Here is an 18,817-nt window from a genome sequence, read left to right on the forward strand (position 1 = left end):
AGCTCCAGAACCTGGTCTGCTGATTAGGCTAGGCTATTCCCCAAGGCTGGCTCCAGTGGTTCTTAAAGGACACAAAACCTATTGGCAGATTGGCTGCATTCTAGAAGGGTAACCCAGGCTTTTAAAATCCGAGTTCTTTCGGGGTAAAGAACTCAAAGAGCAACTGCAATAAAACCTGTGACCCCCTGTCTTTTGCACTGAACCCTTTCCAATGGAATTTCGCAGTTAAAACGTTTTCATTGTAACTGCTTTTGCCTAGATCTTTTGGCCACGGCAATGTAAAAAAGGTCTCAGGTCCATTTTGCTGGACTAATGAATCCCAGCAGAGGAAAACAGCAGTACGTTTTAATACTCAAATAACATACTTGATATTTAGGCTCGAGTAGCCGCTGGGAGAACGTTGTAAGCAGACCGTGTCCCAAAGGTCTTGGGGCTGTGGTCGCCTAAATGGCAGGACTGTGGCGTCTCCCAGCTTTAGAACACTTTCTCTTGGACGCTTTATCAATATTGCACACGCGTGCCGGCAAGGAATCATCAGGAGGAAAGCAGAAAATGCCGGATATTGTTCTAGAAACGCAGGGTTTAAGCAGGGCAGTCCTGGACCTCACCGAGCATAAAGGTCGGGACAAGTCCAGAGTCCCCCATTTGGAGCCTCTAATAGGACTGACAAGTGCTCTGGGGGGGGCTGCAGTCACTGCTAACCAAGAGAATTCAGACATTTCCTGGGAAAGACTTTAGAGTGGAAAAACACGAAAGCCCAAAGCTAAGAAATACTCATCAAGTCGCTGCAAGGGCGGACTCAGAATAACCTTCCAAAGCGCCAGAACCTGCTCAGGGATTAGCATACCTAGAGAAGCCGTTGGAAGGCTTAAAGCTCGGCCCCGGGAACTTTTCTTAGTCAACAGTAGTCAATGGTTGACTGTGGCAATGCTTTGCAAGGGGGCTAACACCCGGAGTATCAGCGCGGGTACTGAAGACGCGCTGCTGGAGCGGCAGGTGCCTTCTCCTTCCCGGAAACCGCCCTTAAAAACCCGCCCTACGGAAGCCCCAGTGCTCCCAGCGTGGGGGAGGGGCGGCCCTTCCGGGGCGGCAGCGGTAGCCCCTGGGAAGGTGGTTCGAAGGAGGCTGCAGGTGGAGGATTCCCACCCTGGCCAGGTGTCCTGCGCCCGGATGGCTGTGCTGGACCCGGATCAGGACCAGAAAAAAAGACCGCTCGTTCGCGAAGCAGAGCTTAGAGACTCGGGTTCCCGCCCTAGCATGCTTTCGCGCGTGGTCCTCTGGCAGAGCAAAGGCTGGCCGGCACCTCCGCCAGCGAAGTACCAAATAGAAGCCAGGGGTCGAGGGAGAGGTCTGGCCCCGCAGGCGCGCTGGGGAAGGGGCGGGGCTGCCCCCTCCGGCCAGGAAGCAGGTTGGCTCCTCGCGCCTCCCGCTGCAGGCTCCAGTCGCGGCTGCGCGGTGAGCCCGAGGCTCCTTTTTTCCGGATTTCGGGTGGGGAAAGCGTAGTGTCTCCAGGACTCTCCTGCACCTACTAATCCGGTTTTCCGGGCCGCGGGCCCGGGCCTTGGCTTCCTTCTTTGGGTGGGAGGGAGGCGGATACGTGCCTGGGGTCTTGCGTTCATTCTTAGGCTGACCCAAAGGAAAAGAGGCTCTACCGGCATCAAGAACTAGGCCAGAGTGGCGGCGGTGTTTCGGAAGCCCTGGGTCTGGGGGAAGCGGCTGGGCTAGGAGTGAAGGTCTGCCCGGCTGCCCATGGTGCCCCTCACCGCTCCCTCCCGAAATGGGGATGTGGACGGCTCTGAGGCCCCAGTCCGGTAACAGCCTGGCCCTGTAGAGATCCCCAACTAGGGGAGGGCCGGAAGCCACCCCATACAGGTGGACCCCGGCCTTTGGGTTGGGGTGGGAGGGAAGGAGAGGGAGATGGGCAACGCGAGGGAATCATCAGCATGAAAATGCCCATGGAAACAGCCGAGTACCGAGTCGGGGCTCCTCCCCAAAGGGTTTTTGTTTTGGATTTGGGGGGGAAGGGGAGGTGTCTGGGGCCAGAAATCTAGAAAAGGGGGTCCGAAGTGTTTACGAAAAGACTGTGTGTGTGTGTGTGTGTGTGTGTGTGTAACTGAGAAACGGAACCGACATATTTAAAATTTGGAGCCATACAAGCTGCCACCGTCATTCATCTCAAAGATGCTTCCCGATGAACAGCAGTGAGGGAAGGTGGCCCCGCCCTACCAGATCTCAAACTGTTACCAAATTGTAATAAAAGAGGGCGGAGCCTCAGTGAAATTGATTGGGCACCTACTAGCTGCTAACAAATGACCAGCCATCCAAGGATTGGTAAGCCCAAAGAGCCAGCCTTGGGGACAAGAACTCACTGACAAAAACTCCTTTGAAACCTGGGAAGCAGCTTAAAAACTGCTGGGGAAACCAAAAAGCAGTTTGGCAGAAGTAGGTATAGACCAACAGCTCACGTCTACACCAAGATCCGGTCAAAATGATTTAGACATGAGTGATCCATAAGAAATGTAAGGGAAGACAGGATGCAGTAGTTTACCCAGCAGGTCTAGCGATAAGGGAACAATTTATAAGCAAACAAGATAAAAAAGCACCAGAGGATGCAACATGCATAACTTATTACATTAAATTGAAAAGGCTTTACACAAAACCAGTGTCGCTAAGATTAGGGGGAAAGCAAAAGGCAAGGGTGGGTTTAGGGAGCTCACAGCCTCTGATAAAGGCCCCGTGTCTATTACACACAATTATAAGAATACAAGTCATTTGATAAATGGTCAAAAGAGGAACAGTCCAGAAGAAATCAAAACTATAGTTGTATTTTTTTTAATGCTCTAAATAGAGAAATGCAAGTTAAAATCACGCTGGAGTGCCAACTCACACCTATTAGATTGGCTAATATGACAGGAAATGACGTGTTGGAGATGTGGGGAAATTGGGACACTCATTGGTAGAGCTGTGAACTGATCTAATCATTCTGGAGAGCAAGTCAGAACTGTGCCCAAAAAGGGCTATTACACTGTGCATACTCTTGGGCCCAGCAATGTTATCACAAGGTCTGTATCCCAAAGAGATTTTTTTAAAGGAAAAGGACACACACACGTGCACAAAAATATCGCAACTCTTTTTGTGGTGGCAAAGAATTAGAAATTGGAGGGATGCCCATCCATTGGGGAATGACGGAAGAAGCTGTGACACATGATTGCAACAGAATACCGATGTGCCATAAGAACTGCCAAGCAGGCTGCTTTCACAACAACCTGGGAAGACTTTATGAACGGATGCAAAAGTGAAATGAGCAGAACCAAAAGAACACCGTACACAGTGACAGATATTGTACAATGATTAGCTATGAGTGATGTAGCTATTCTCGACAAAATGGATCCAAGGCAATTCTGAAGGACTTGAGATGAAAATTGCTGTCTACGTAGAGTCTTACTGCACACGAAAGCATTTTTTTCCTAAGATTTTTTTTGTCTTCATATGACTAATATGGAAATATGTTTTGCATGACTACACATGTATAACCTATATAAAATGGCTCACTCTGTCGCTGAAGGAGGAGAGAGAATTTGGAACTCAAAATTTTTAAAAAGTATGTTAGGAGGCAAGACAATCTCAAAGAACTCAAGACAAAATATTCTATCCACCTCCAGAGAAAAAACTGTAAGGGAGTTTGAATGTAAATTGAAGCATACAATTTTTCATTTTATTTCGTAAATTTAAATAAATGTATCCTATTCCACAACATGACAAATATAGAACTATGTCCTGCACATGTATAACCAATATCAAATGGCTTACTGTCTCAGGGAAAGGAGAGGGGACAGAGGGAAGGAGATTTGGAATTCAAAATGTTAGAAAATGAATACCAAAAATTATTTTTGCATGAATTGGGAAAAAGCAAGCATTACTTCAAGAGAGAAAAACTCAAATATTAAAAATTATTTTTACATTTAATTGGAAAACATTTAAAGTAAAAATATATCAAATAACAGGAATGAACTAATTTCTTCTTTTCTCTGAAACTCCCTTCTCCACATCTCAACGGAAAGCAGAAAGACACTCTTTTGTAAGTGAAAACTAAGGATATATATGGAGATGCACACAAGGTTGCAAGGGGTCAAATTCACTACGGGCTTTAACAGTCAAAAGGAGCATTTGGTATTTGACTTTGAAGTAGAGCCACTAGAGTTTATTGAATAGGGCAGTGACGTGGTCAGACCTGTGCTTGAGAGAGATTACTTAGGAAGAATGTTTTGTCAAAGAGGACAGTCCCCTTCTCCATGTCAGATGGCATGAAAGAGGAGATAGTTGGCAAAAGACACTTGAGCAATAAAAGATGAAGAAGAGAGAAGAGGGAGCCTCATCTTTTCTGCATCCTTTCCTCGATGTTATTTCCTTTAGAAATCAGAAGAAAGTATTCTCCTGATACTTTCATTGCCTTAGAAGGGAGCATGAGAATTAATAAACAAACAGATCAATAGCACTTAAGAGGGGTGACCACCACATCCAGGCTATAAGCAAAATAAGTACCCTTAAAAGCTCTTACACTACATTAGGTAAAAAAGAAACTAACTGAGAATCCTGGTTTAAAAAATATAAACAATTAAGTTCAATTCAAATATTTAGAGGACAATTGTTCAGATAACAGGAATAATAGAATTAAAAGAAATTACTGGTTTCTAAATCTAGTACAGAGATGTTTTTAAAGGGAGATCTTACAAAGCAACAAAAAATACACTAAGATATGAGAATCTGATTGGTGCTTCATAATCAAAATAGTCCCTGGAGTAGTTTATTCATTAAAACTCAAAAAAAATCAAAAGTCAGTGTTAAGGATATACATTTATTGCATCTATGGTAGAAAATTAGTTTACTGTGCTTGGTTTTTGAGGTTTGTATGTACTTTCATGTTTTAATGGATTCTTTTCTCTTTTGGGAACAGGGTAGCATTTTCATTTTGTAAAAATAATAATTATAGCCCACACTTTTTTTTTTCCCCACAAATTCAAAATCATCTTTCTCCCTCCCCTTTCCCCACGGATTAAGAAGATAGGAATAATAAAATCCATTGCAAATGTGTATAGTCATGCAAAATGAATTCCCATGTGAACCATGTTCAAAATAAAAAAGAAAGAGAAAGAAAAAAATCAGCTTTTGATCTGCATTCCGAGTCTGCCAATTTTCTATCTGGAGGTATTCAACATGTTTTATCATTTCGAATTGTTGTTGATCATTGTGTTGATCAGAATTTCTAAGTCTTAGGAAGTTACCTTTACAATATTGCTGTCACCAGGTACATTATTCTCCTAGTTCTATTCCCTTTGTTTTGCATCCATTCCTATGGGCTTCCCATGTTTTCTGAAAGCATTCCCTTCAACATTCCTTCTAACACAATAGTATTCCATCACATTCATATACCATAACTTGCTGATGGGCCTCCCCTCAGAAAATAAGGATTCTTTCCCAAGAACTTTATTTTTAAATTATTCTTTGTGTCAAATAAGGACAGTAATGCTTGTCTCAATAGATATTACTCCCACTCTCTCAAACACACACTTAAAATATAGTTGACCTCATTCTTCCTTCCAGTCCCAATATAGTAGGAGGCTACAGAACATAAGTATAAAAAATAGCTCTTAAGTATCCTGTTAAAAAAGAGTCTTCCTGTTTGAACAGTAATCGAAGTGGTGTGGAGTTCAAAGTCCATGGCTGTGCTCAACTGGGGTTAGAAAGTACATAGACACATAACCACCATCTTTTCTTTTTGATGGAAAAAGTGTGTGTGTGTGTGTGTGTGTGTGTGTGTGTGTGCATGTGCGCACATGCGCACAATTCATCTCTCCACGGGCCTTCAGAAAAGCAATACACTTCTTAGCTGTTTTGCAGTTATTGGCTCTCCCTATAGTTACAAAGTCAATCCTTGCCCTAAAAATGATGCCTTTTTAAAGGGAGTCTCACAACTACAAATACTTGTTTTCTAAACATACGACTTTACTTCTCATATAATTACCCAGAACTCAATACAGTGACATTATGTATATTTGGTTATTCATGGCATATACTGCCACAAGGCTTTATTGACAGGGCCATATGGTGTTTCAATTGGATTTTATTCTGAAGTGAAGCAGAAATATGAAACGGATACATCTTGGCTTACTGGAAAGAGTGATCGGCTCTATAGTCGGAGTCCAGTTTCAAATCCCATTTTCTAGCAGTGAGGCCTTTCTTCAAAGTTAACAGTGATCTCAGTTATGATATCTAATTGGCCTTTTCACTACCCTCATCGTTCTTGATCTTGATCTCCTTGTTAGCCTCTTCCTATTGCTCTTGATGGTATCATCAGCTTCTATGGATTTGATCATCGTCTCTATACGGATGATTTTCGGATCTATTTATCCAGGCCTAATTTCTCTCTTGACCTCCAGAGTTTATTCTTCAAAAGGGGAGAGACGGGAATTTACCAGCCACTTACTCCATGCCAGACCCAGTGCTAAATGCTTTACAAATACCCATTCACTGAATTCTCACAAGAACCCTGGGAGTCGGGTGCTGTCATTATCCCCATTTTATAGCTGAAGAAACTCAGACAGTCCTCTAGAGATCAGGTAATGTGCCCGTATTCACAAGACTAGTAAGTGTCTGCTGCCAGACTGGAGTTGAGCTTTTCCTGACTGTCAGCCCAGGACTGTATCGACACCTTCAATGGAGCATGTTTCAAACTCAATTCCTCTGACTCTTCTCAACTCCCGACATGTAGTGTCACTTCTGCCCTCGTTATTCAGCTGAAACAGACTCTCCAAGATTGTTAACGATGTAATCATGATCAGATCTAATGAGCGCTTCCTTAAGCTTCCAAAGACCTCTCCGGAGCCTCTCCCAGTCGATCACTTTTTCTCCCTGACAGTGCTCTCTGGGTTGCTATGATACTTCTCTCTAGGTTCTCCTCCTATCTTGGGACTACTCCATAGTCTCCTTGGCTCCTAGGGAGTCCAGGGAGGACTCAACCCCAAATCATCAATCCTGTCTGCTAACCATAGTCATCCCAGAGGACTCTGTTCTGGGCCCTCTTGTCCTCTCCTTTCACGCTATTTCATCTCCTCAGTTCGCAGGGATTCAATTGTCATCTCTACACTGAGGATAGTGAAATCTGTTTATGAAGCCCGGGCCTTTTCCTGGCCTTCTGTCTGACCTCTGCAGTGGCCTGTTGGACTTCTTTCACAAGCACCCCCATCCTCTTCCTCACCCAGACTCCCCATGAGGTGCTCTCCTCGACCCTGCAGCCTGCTGCCAACTCTTCCTATTGCCACTTGCACAGCAGCTCTTCTCTGTGCCCCACTCTCATCTGACGCTGCCAAGAGCCTGGTGCAATCCCTCATCCGCTTCCTTCTGAAATACTGCAGTCATCTTCTGTTGGTCTCCCTGCCTCCCGTCTCTCCTCCTCTGGCCATCCTCCACTCAGCTGTCCATCACATCCCCGTCCCATTCAATAACTTCAGTGATTGCCTGTTGCTTCTGGGACCACCTATAGAACTCGATGGCCCTGTTACAGCCTTTCAGTTCATGCTTTTTCTCTCTTTTCCACTCTATGGACTCAGCGCACAGTACACTGACCTCCTCGCTATTCCCTCTCATTTCCCGACTCCAGGCATTGCCACTAACTGCAATGCTCTCCTTCCTCACCCCTGGCTCCTGGCTTCCCTCAAATATCACTTACAAGCCTGCATTCTACAAGAAACGTTTCCTTGGTCCTGCTTAATGCTAGTAACTGCCCTCTGAGTTGGACTTGGATTTTTCCTGAATGTATTTTGTTTGTTTATAGTTACTTTGGTATGTGTGTGTATGTGTGAGTGTGTGTGCGTATGTGTGTGTGTGCGTGCGCGTGTGTTTTGCATGAGCAGAAGCTGGTTTTGGGGTTTTTTGCCTTTCTTATTCCCCCAGTGCTTGGGACGGTGCCAGGCACATAGCCGGCCCTTATGAATTGATGTTTCTTGAGTGATACTTTAAAGACCCAGCTGAGACTTATCCACACATGTGCTTGTAAGCCTTTATCTCCTTTAGGTCTAATGACATTATCTAATATTTACATAGGCGTTGATAGTTACCTTAAAACCTCTATAAATGCGTCCTTTTATCTTATCTTTACAACAAGGCTGCTGCGAGGTAGCTACTCTTATCTGCACTTTATAGGTTGGGGAACAGCCCCGAGATGAAGCAATGGGCGCGTGAGCCCACAGCCAGTAATGATAGGAGGGAGGATCAAGCCCATGATTTCTAGCACAAGTCCAGCGCTCCATCCACTACGGCACGTGCCCAACCAAAGGAGATCCGACGAGGAAGACCGCCCAACCAACAAATAATAAAGAACAGTCAGAGCGTAGATCTCCCATCGCAGTTTCTAACATCTTCCTCTGCTACCCTCCACTGACTGGGACTCTCGAAAGCAAAAGCAGCAATGGGTCAGGTTTCCTTCCACAGGTTAAAGCAAGAAGCCAGAAAAGAATCCGTTCTAAAAGTTACGAATCGAGCGTATTCTTGTGTTCTCATTCAACAAGCACGGATGAATTATGTTTTCTGTCAAACCTATTTTGCTAGGTTTTGAGAATAAAAAAAGACAGAAATCATCCTAAAAAGGAAAGCCTGGCCCAGGACAGAGAAAAGGCTACTTTGGCCGCATCACAGACTGTGACAGGTGGGGTGACGTCCATTGAAACTGGAAAGCTAGGTTGGGGCCATGCTATGAAAGCCTTCACTCGGGAGGGAAGTGACCTGGTCAGATCTGTGCTTGCTTGTTTAAGGGATGCCACTTGGGCAGACACGTGTGAGACGGATTTGAGTAGAAGAGATGAAGCTGGGAGATCATCAGGAAGCAACTGGAATGATCCAGGCGAGGGGAAGAACCTCAGCCAAGGTTGTAGTGGTGTGAGTAAAAAGAAGGGGTCAAACTGGAGAGACCTGGGAAGTAGAAATGGCAACTTTTCACTCCTGACTGGATAGGTGAAGGGAAAGGACAGGGAATGAGGCCCGCAGGCACGCCACGCACTTTGGCAGAGTGCAGTGTATCCGGTGGGACTTCTGCCACATCTTCCATCCGTTTCATGCACCGGAAGTCTTCTCTTGGGGTCTTTGGTCTTGTGTGGACAGCAGTGCGACTCCCTGGCTGTCCACTCTGTTACCCTCTCACTGCAGGACAAAGCTCCTTTCTTTTCCAGGTATGCCTGTTTCTGACTTCACTTCTCTTGAGCAAACAGTGCTATGGCCCGATGCTTTCCGCTGCTGTTGGAGTCACTTGAATTTTTATTCTTTCATGTCGTGTCAGTGAGCGGATCCTGGCTTAGATTATCTTAGGATCACTGAAAATGCATATGTTTAAGTTTCGGTATGTAGAAACCATCAGCATTTCGGTATAATGCCAACAAAATTTAACAGAAAAGAAATTCCATTTAAAATAACCACGGATAGTGTAAGTCACTTGGGTCTTCCTGACCAAACACAGGCAAGAACTGGTCTGGACACAGGACTAGGACTATCAGAACTTTTTTCTGGATTTCCCGTCAAGATTCAATCTGGTACATGCTCTAGAACATTTCTGAAGAAATGTATAGTAGGGACTTCGCTCTCCTGCTTCTTTCACTGTCATCAAGCTCCTCCCCTTCTTAAGTCTTTCAAAGCTTCTTCTTCTGGAATGTTGTTGGGATTCTACACATTTTTCTCCTGGTTGTGCCCACTTCATTCTTCCATCAGTTCATGAAGGCTGCCCTAGGTTTGAAATTGTCCATTCCAAGATTTCTCATGGCACAATAACATTCTGTTACATTCATAGACCACAATTTGGCCATTTGGGAGGATGTTCCCTCCACCACACATACCACATACACAGTTTGGGCTATTATAAAAAGAGCTATTGTAAATATTTTTGTAAAGAGAGACGCTTTTCATCTTTCTTGGATTCCTTTGGTGGTGCAGATCTAGTAGTAGCATAACTGGGTCAGAATGCACGCAGAGTTTGGTACATTTCTGGGAATAATTCCAAACTGCTTTCAGAATGACTAGATCAATTCACTGCTCCAAAAACAAAGCACCAGTGTACTTGTTTCCCTACAGCCTCGCCAAAATTTATCATTTTCTCCTTTATTATATTTATAAGTCTTATAAGTGTGAGGTGGACCCCCAGAGTTTTTTTCAAATTATAGTTGCATTTCTCCAATTATTAGTGATTTAGAGCATTTTTATATAATTACTGATAGCCTTGTTTTTTCCTTTGCAATTCTCATTGGACCATTTATCATTTGGCCCTTGTTTTTATAGGTATGAATTATTGAAGTTCTTTTTCCATCTTCATATGAATAATTTGATTTCCATTTATGTCTTTTTTAGCCAGGTTAGCTATTTTATTAATTTTTAAAAGTAGTTCCTTGCTCTATATATCATTTCAGTGGTCTTTTCCTTCAATTTTATTCATCCCTTATTTTACTTTCAAATTTCTACTTTGTCATTTTGTTGGAGATTTCTGATTTGTTGTTTGTCAATTTTTTTTAAACTGAAATTATTCTTTTTCTCTTTGGTTGAGGAATTGTTTCACAATGTAAATTCTCCTGTTGATAAGTTGTTTCATTGTCATTTTCTTTGATTAAATTTCCTAATGTTTCTCTAATTTATTCTTTGATCCACCAGTCCTCTAAAATTATGTCAGTCTCTAATTACTTTTTTGTGCCTCTTTTTCTAGTTGACCAATTTTGTTTATTAAGATGTTCTTTTATTTTTTTTGCATTATTTTAATTTCTTTTTCCTATTTTTCTTTCATCTTTCATTTGATTTTTTAATTCCTTTTTGAGTTCTTCCAGTGCCTGAAACCAATTCCATTTTTCTTTGAAGTTTCACATGTGATTGCCTGGATCTCACCACACACTACTGAATCCGTCTGTGCCTTGCTCTTTGCCTCCATAGAAATTTTCTATGATTAAGTGTTTCTTTTGCTGTTTGCTCATTTTCCCAGCCTTTTTTTTTTGGGGGGGGGGGGATTGGGAGTTCTGAAAGCTGCTGATTCTGTTTCCTCTCCCGATGGCTTGCAGGACAGCACTCAGAGGATTTTTGTCCTGGGTTAGGTCTTCACCACAGAGCAGGCTTGAAAGGGCCAAGTGCTATGGACTTTCAGGCCTCACTTCAAACTGGTGCCAGGGCTTCGGACTTCAAAGGATAGCCATGGGGTACCCTGTGGATGGTGTAGGCAGGGCCCTGAGATCCCAAAGTTGGCCTATGCCCAGTCTTGGAACCTGGCACAGTAGGTGAGAGGTGTTTGGCCAGCACTACTGTGTGTGCAATTTTACTTCTGGTTCCTCCTTATCCCATGAAAATCGACTCTCTCTGCTTACCTTTGAAAGTTGTTTTCCACAAGAGAGCCCTCTCTCCATTTTGCTGTTGGTTTTTGACTCCCATCATTTTGGGGTGCTTTTTAAAGATTAGCCTGGAAGGATTCTCAGGTTTCAACTTTTGCTGCTACTAAGCCACCATCTTGATTCTAACCCTAACCCTAAATACTTTTAAATTCTTTAAAAGCCCCTTATGGAATAAATTTTATTTATTTTTATAAGTAAATGATGTGTTTGGCATTTTGCATGGTGCTTGGTACCCGATGGCAGGTACTGCTCTAAGTGCCTTTTTTCTTTTTAACAAAGACTGTTTCATTTGATTCTTACCACAATCCTACGAGGTAGGTGCTATGATGATTATCCCCACTTTACAATTGAGGACATGGGCAAACGGAAGTGCAGTAGTTGCCTCGGGTTCTTCCCATCTCCCTCTGTTCTACTTCACTTGGTGGTCTTAGCAGCTCCCATGGCTTTAATTACTGTCTCTAGGCTGATGATTCTCAAATCCAACTGTTCTTCCCCAAACTCTCTGCTGACCTTCAGTCTTCCATCTCAAATGCCTTTCAAGCAGCTTGAACTAGATATTTCGTGGCCATCTTAAATTGTCCAAAGCAGAACTCATTACCTTCTGTCTCCCTCCTCCTCCCTTGTACTTCCCCATTGCTGTAGGGGGCAGCCCTCTCCTCTCAGTCTCTCAGCCTTGAAACCTAGGGGTCATCCTAGATAGCTCAGCCCCTCTCCCACCCCTGGGACTGCCCCCCCACCTCGTTGTCAAGATTTCTCCTTTTCACCTCTGCAAATACACAACCCTCTCTTTAGCATTCAAAGTCCACTTCCAACCTTTCTAGCTTTTTATGTATTGCTCCCTGACATGTATTCTTTGATCCAGTCCCTGGCTTCTTAGCTGTTCTACACACAAGCACCCCATCTTTCAGCTTCAGGCATTCTCCCCAGCTGGCTTCCACGCTTGGAATGTTTTCTCTTCTCTTCTCCAACTACTACCCTCCCTGCTGATCTTTAAATCACACTTTCCACGAGAAGTCTTCTCCAGCTCCTCAAGCCCTCTTAATTCCAGCGCCTTCCCTCTGTTCGTCATTCCCTGTTTATCTTGTATATCATTTGCTTTATATGTTGTTTGTACAGTGTTTCCCCAACTGGACTGTAAGATCCTTGAGGGCTGGGGCAGTCCTTTGCCTCTTTCTGTATCCTCAGGGCTTGTTCAGTGCCTGGCACATAGCAAGCACTGTTAGGCTCCAATACAGGGTCTTTTTTTGTAAAGATGCTAATAGATAGATAAGATATTCCTTTCTATTCCCACTCAGCAGTCATCCATTGTGTCCCTTAGATACAACTTTTCCAAAGCTCTTGAGATCATTAGCTTCTTCCTTATTTTTCTTTTGGCTATTTGTCTGAATAAGAAAGTAGTGTGTTAAGGATGCTATTATGGTTGAGATGCTGTGTTATTAGGCAAGTCTTGAAGCATAATATCGTTTTCTTGACGGATACTTTTGTCTTCTCTCTCTCTGCCATGACCTTATCTGAAATCATGACCGCGGTGCCTGCTTTCTTCAGTTCATCTGAAGCCTCATCAATTTTGCTCCAACCCTTTCTTTTAACTCTGTGTAAATCTTTATTGATAGACGCACATACGAAATCCTCTTCCCTTCTTCAGGTAGCTTTACAGACAGATTATCCTTTGTGGTGAACCTTACACGTGTTGGAAGCCTCTGGAATTTCTCGAGCCGTATTTGGTCTGGTGTGTTTTCTAGATATTTTGGAGGATCTGTTTGGGGAAAACAAGGCAGGAACCTGACCGTATGCTTCGTCTTGCTTGGTCTTCCATTCTGGCTCCTCTGAGATTAGGTTTCTCAGATTTTTTCCTTCCTTTTGTAATGTTTCCTTGGGATGCTTCTTGCACTGCTGAGTCATTGCTTCCTATGCAGCCCGTTCCAATGTTCAGGGCACTCAGTTCTTCAGTGGCGTTTTTTATGACGTCTTCTAGGAACTTGTTAACCTCATGATTTCCTCTTTCGCTTTTCCGCTTGATATTTCCTTTCTCACAGTCCTCTAGCCCTAGGAGCCAGAACACGGGTTTTCTGTGGCTTTGTGGAGTCGCTGTCCTCTTCAGTTTTCTCCAGGGTCCCTCTCAGTCCAAGAAGTATTTCCTCACAGGGCTTGGCGTTTTCCTTGCTTTGATCATGTGGAGGCCTGCACTTGGACCTGTTACTGACTGGTGCGAACAGGGCCTGCCTTATGCTCAATGGAGTGGGTCAGACGAACCCCCCCTTCAAGATCCCTGGGGCTGTTCAGGTACTGGGGGAGGGGTGAGTCTTCCCCTTGCCATATGGCTCTGAGACATCTCCATGCCGCAGGGCTCCTACCTATCACTGGGCTCAGCGGCTACTTCTAGGCTGAGTTCCCACCCTAACCTTCAGGGACTGCCTGGGCTGGATTGTGCCCAGGGTCTTCTTCTACAGCTTGATGAGGGGAGGTTATTGGTGTCCTGGTGGAGCCTAACTAGAATGGCCCATGGCTGCTCTTTCCCCCAGGCTAGGACTGGGTTTGGACCCTGTTGGCCCGAGGCTGGCCTTAGCCTCTGTTTTCAGAGGTTCTCCCCAGAATACCCCAAGGCTGTTATGCTCAGGCATTGAGCAACAGGTTTGGGAAGGCCTCAAGCTACCTGGCTTTGGTAGGGAGTGCCCCGAACTCCCCAAAGTTGACTGTAGCCTCATCAAAGAAGGCCAAGGCAGGGCAGATCTTCAGGGCTGCAGAGCTCAAGGAAGAAGTACTGAGACCGCCCAAAGATTCGGGGTGTGCCTTCACTGTGCTTTTGGCCTGCCTCTACAGCGGGTCTATCCCAGTATCTAGGTAGGACTCCAGGGGTCCCTCTGTGAATTCACAGGTTGGTCAAGGGAGTCTAGAGGTAATTTTCCCATGATTACTTATTAGAATGGTGCATTTCTAAGCTTAGTGAAATGTTTGCAGAGAATTTGGGGTCCTGTTTTTCCTAGCATAACATCTTTACACAAACCCCTGGATCACCTACCCAGCAACACTGAGTATATTCTTTCAGGGGGAAATGGCCATTTAATAATAGATTTCCAAGCATTCCTGATAAAAAGGTCAGACCTAAACAGAAAATTTGATGTCCAAATATAAGACTCAAGAGAAGCATAAAAAAGCAAATGGGAGAAAATTTAAGGAATTCAATAAAGACAAACTGTTTATATTCCTACATGGAGAGATGATATTTGTTACTTAAATATTTTTTTTATCAACAGAACCATTTAGAAGGAGTACACATAGAGGGGGAAGGAATAAGCTGTTTAGGAAGATGTACCAAAAAAATCAAGGGGTGAAAAAAAAATGATTCCACTGAAAGAAAAAGGAAGAGAGAAGTAAAATGGGGAAAATATCATCCAAAGAGGAAAAAAAACCCTATTACAATGGAGGGGAAGATGAGAGTGGTGACAGGCAATGCTTTAACATTATTTGTAGTAATAGAAGGTAGGGACAAATAGGGTGGTGATTAAAAGCAAAATACTTGTTAGGAGAAGCAGAGTGAAAGGAGAGAGAGAGAGAGAGAGAGAGAGAGAGAGAGAGAGAGAGAGAGCGCAAAATCAAAAGAAAATAAGGCAGAGGGAAATACACAGATGATCAAATCATAACTGTGAATATAAATGGGATGAACTCTACCATAAAATGGAAGCAGAGAGCAGAGTGGATTAAAAACCAAAATCATATGATATGTTGCTTACAAGAAATACATTTGAGGCAGGGAGACACACACAGAGTAAAGGTAAAAATATGGTGCTGATACCTAAGCCAGGAAGACCAAAAAAAAAAAAACCAGAAGAATAATTACAGACCAATTTCCTTAATGAATATTGATGCAAAAAAAAATACTAACAAGGAAACTACAGCAATATATCAAAAGGATCGTTCAATATGACTAGGTGAGATTTATATCAGAAATGCATCAGAAATGTTATTTATCAATAACAAAACTAACCAAAATCATAAGACTATCTCAATAGTTGCAGAAATAACCTTTGACAAAATACAATAGCCATTCCTATTTAAAACACTAGAAAGATTAGAACTAAATGGGTCTTTCCTTAAAATGATAAGCAATACCTCTAACAGCATTAGCAAAGTATCATCTGCAAAGGGGATAAGCTAGAAGTCTTCCCAACAAGATCAAGGGTGAAGCCAGGATGCCCATTATCACCCCTATTATTTAATATTGTACTAGAAATTTTATCTTTAGCAATAAGAGAAGAAAAAGAAATTGAAGGAATTAAAGTAGGCAATGAGAAAACTAATGTATCTCTCTTTGCACTTGATACAATGGTATACTTAAGGGAATATGAGACTAGTTGAAATAATTAATAACTTTAACAAAGTTGCAGGATACAAAATAAACCCACATAAATAATTAGCATTTCTATATATTGCCAACAAAGTCCAGCAGCAAGAGAAGAGATAGAAAGGAAATTCTATTTAAAATAATGCTAGACAACATAAAATACTTGGGAATCTACTTGTCAAGAGAAACACAGGAATTTTTGAACACGATAACAAAACACTTTTCATACAAATAAAGTCAGATCTAAACAACTGGAAAAATATTAACTACTCACAGGGAGGCTGAGCTAATATAATAAAAATGATAATTCTAATAATTTGATTATTCAGTGCCATAATAATCAACCAAAATTATTTTATAGAAATGAAAACAATAATAAAATTCATCTGGAAGAATAAAAGATCAAGACTATCAGGTGTATACATAGAGATTTTGAACCCCAGATTTATATCCCCAGAAGTCCTTGGTGTTTCCCAGAATTTCCTATAATCTCACCTGAGTCTCCAGGTTGGCGAGATCACAATTGGTATTTAACTGGCAATAACGCCTCCCTCTCTCTCTCCCATTCCATTGCAATGATGTAGTAAGTAAGCTAAGTGCAGGGATTTTTGAATGGGCTAATCAGCCATGGGCACGTGGTTATTATTTTGTATCTCCTTTATTCCTTAATTTCTAATAATCCTTAATAAACCTCATAAAAGATACTATTTTATTACTAGTTATAATTTAATTTTTACACGGGGGAATCAATGAAAAGTGTGAAGGAAGATGGCTAACAGTACACGATCTCGGACTGTACCACAAAGCAATAATCATCAAAACAATCTGGTACTGGCCAAGAAATTGAATGTTGGATCAGTGGAATAGATTACAGGGCAAAGAGCTTATCAATCTAGTGTTTAATAAAACCAAATATTCCAGCTTTTGGGATAAGAATTCACTATTTGATAAAAACTGCTCAGAAAACTGGAAAACAGGCTGGCGAAAACGAGGTATAGTCCAATAACAACCTAGATCAAGATAAGATCAAAATGGGAATAACAGGTTGTACCATAATTAAATTAGGGGAATGAAGAATAGTTTACCTATCAGATCTATGGAGAAGGGAAGAATGTATGACCAAACACGATGTAAAATGAATGATTCTGACTAATAAGTTATAAAGTTTTGGCATAAACGGAACCATAAATGGAACCAAGATTAGAAGAGAATCAACAACTTGAGAAAAATTGTTATAACAAATTTCTCTGATAAAGGTCTCATTTCTCAAATACATAGAGAATGAAGTCAAATTTATAAGAATACAAACCATTCACCAATGGACAATTGTTCAAAGGATGTGAAAAAACAGTTTCAAGATGAAGAAATCAAAGCGTCAATAATCATATGAAAAATGTTCTAAATCATCCTTGATTAGGGAAATGTAAATTAAAACAACTCTGAGGTACACATCTGTCAGATTGGACAGTGACAGTAAAGGAAAATGATAAATGCTAGAGAAGTATATGGCAAAAGTGGGACACGAATACATGGTGGAGTCTAACTATCCTGTACATGGACATTTGAAATTATGCCCAAAGGGCTATAAAACAGTGCATAATTCCTTGATCCTGCAATACCACTACCAGGTGTCTATCCAAAGAGATTAAAAACTAGGGAGGAAGAACCTACCAGTACAAAAATATTTGTTGCAGCCCTTTTTGTGGCGGCAAAGAATTGGAAATTGAGGGGGTGTCCATCCATTGGAAAATGACTGAACAAATTGTGGTATGTGGTGGGGAAATACTCTAGTGCTGTAAGGAATGATGAGCAGGATGATAAACTGATGCAAATGGAAATAAGCAGAACCAGGAGAACATTGTATGCAGAAGCACCAATATTATTTGATGATCCTCTCCAGGGGATTGCCCCTCAGTCACCCTCCCTCCCTCTATAACCTTTTCTCTGGACCAATCTCTTTTGTTCCTTTCCTGCTCCCTTCAAAAATGCCCAAGTCTTCTGCTAACCGTGTGAGAAAATCATGGGGGGATCAGGACCGCAAGGGGTTCACTTGGAGACTGAAGGAACCCCATTGACTCCATCTTGTGATTCAGTTCTGGAACTAGCTTTGTTTCCCTTCTGTTCAGCTCTGGGCCTAGTCCAGAGTCTGTCTTTGAGAAAGGTTTATGCAGTTGTTGGAATTGGGGGGAAACCTTCATGCATTTCTTGAACCTGGTCCCGTGTGGCTGGGAAACTGGTGTTTCGAGACCCCTAATCGAGGACCTGGGACATGCTGATCAGAAATGCAGTCCGATTGTAGGACTAGAGGGAGTTTTCTCCTAATTAGGCGTTTCTGATGTCTTCCAGCGTCTTCTCTGGTCCTTGCTGATCAGTCGGTTCTGTTTCTATATCCGAGGAGAGGGGTGGGCCCTCTTTCCCAGAAGTCAGACAGCTGCACCTGCTCTGGCCTCCGACTTTGGCAGTCTCTCCTCTTTCCTCCAATTAGAGGCCAGCTTGCCCAGGCCTGTATGGTGCTCTTTTAGGTAACGGATCTTATTTGGTGGCTTGTTCTTCTGTGTAAAGGTCTGCTTGTCCTCTGTTAGGGAAGGGCTTGGTCCTGGCCTTTCAGGCACCTGGCAAGTGCTGCTTAATGAGTCGATCTGCTCCAGAGAGCCTCTGTTGCGTAAGACTTCACTGACTCTAACTTGTCTTCTTCTATTTCTGCTCCTCTCACAAACTCCTAGGAAAGGCTGAGCTGCCCCCTTGCCTTCTCCCCCTCTCATCCCTCAGCTGTGGGTCCGACCTCACATCTCCGTGAAACGGCTCTTCCCAAAGTGACTAGTTACGGCACCACGGCCAGCTCTCACGGTCTCGAGTATCCGATACCGTTGGCTGCCGTCTTCTTCACAGGGCCTCGTGTTGGAGTCTCAAGAGCTCCGCTCTCTTGGAGGTCTCCTGCCTCTGGCCTTCAGGAGCTTCCATTCAAGAGTGTCCCAAAAGTCTTAGTGAAAAAGTGAAATCACGAAAGCCTAAAACGCGAGGTACAGTGAGAATACAGAAAGCCGTTCACGTGGACACACGACTTGGACAC

General features: G+C 43.0%; 1 protein-coding gene across 18 annotated transcripts in view; it reads right to left on the reverse strand.

The window, feature by feature from the left end:
- The window catches only part of SEMA4D (semaphorin 4D), a 163,642-nt gene that overhangs the window by 125,264 nt on the left and 19,561 nt on the right, over window positions 1-18,817 (reverse strand). For 2 of the 18 annotated variants that reach the window (XM_056804522.1, XM_056804520.1), the window contains exon 1: window positions 848-14,861. The exons of 15 other annotated variants lie outside the window; for them this stretch is intronic. The gene's annotated coding sequence lies outside the window, so the exon portion shown is untranslated. Of the gene's footprint in view, window positions 1-847; window positions 14,862-18,817 lie in introns of those variants that run through there. One more of the 18 variants, XM_056804517.1, reaches the window with a different exon arrangement.

Source organism: Monodelphis domestica, chromosome 7 (genome assembly GCF_027887165.1).
Source record: "Monodelphis domestica isolate mMonDom1 chromosome 7, mMonDom1.pri, whole genome shotgun sequence".
NCBI classification, from domain to species: domain Eukaryota; kingdom Metazoa; phylum Chordata; class Mammalia; order Didelphimorphia; family Didelphidae; genus Monodelphis; species Monodelphis domestica.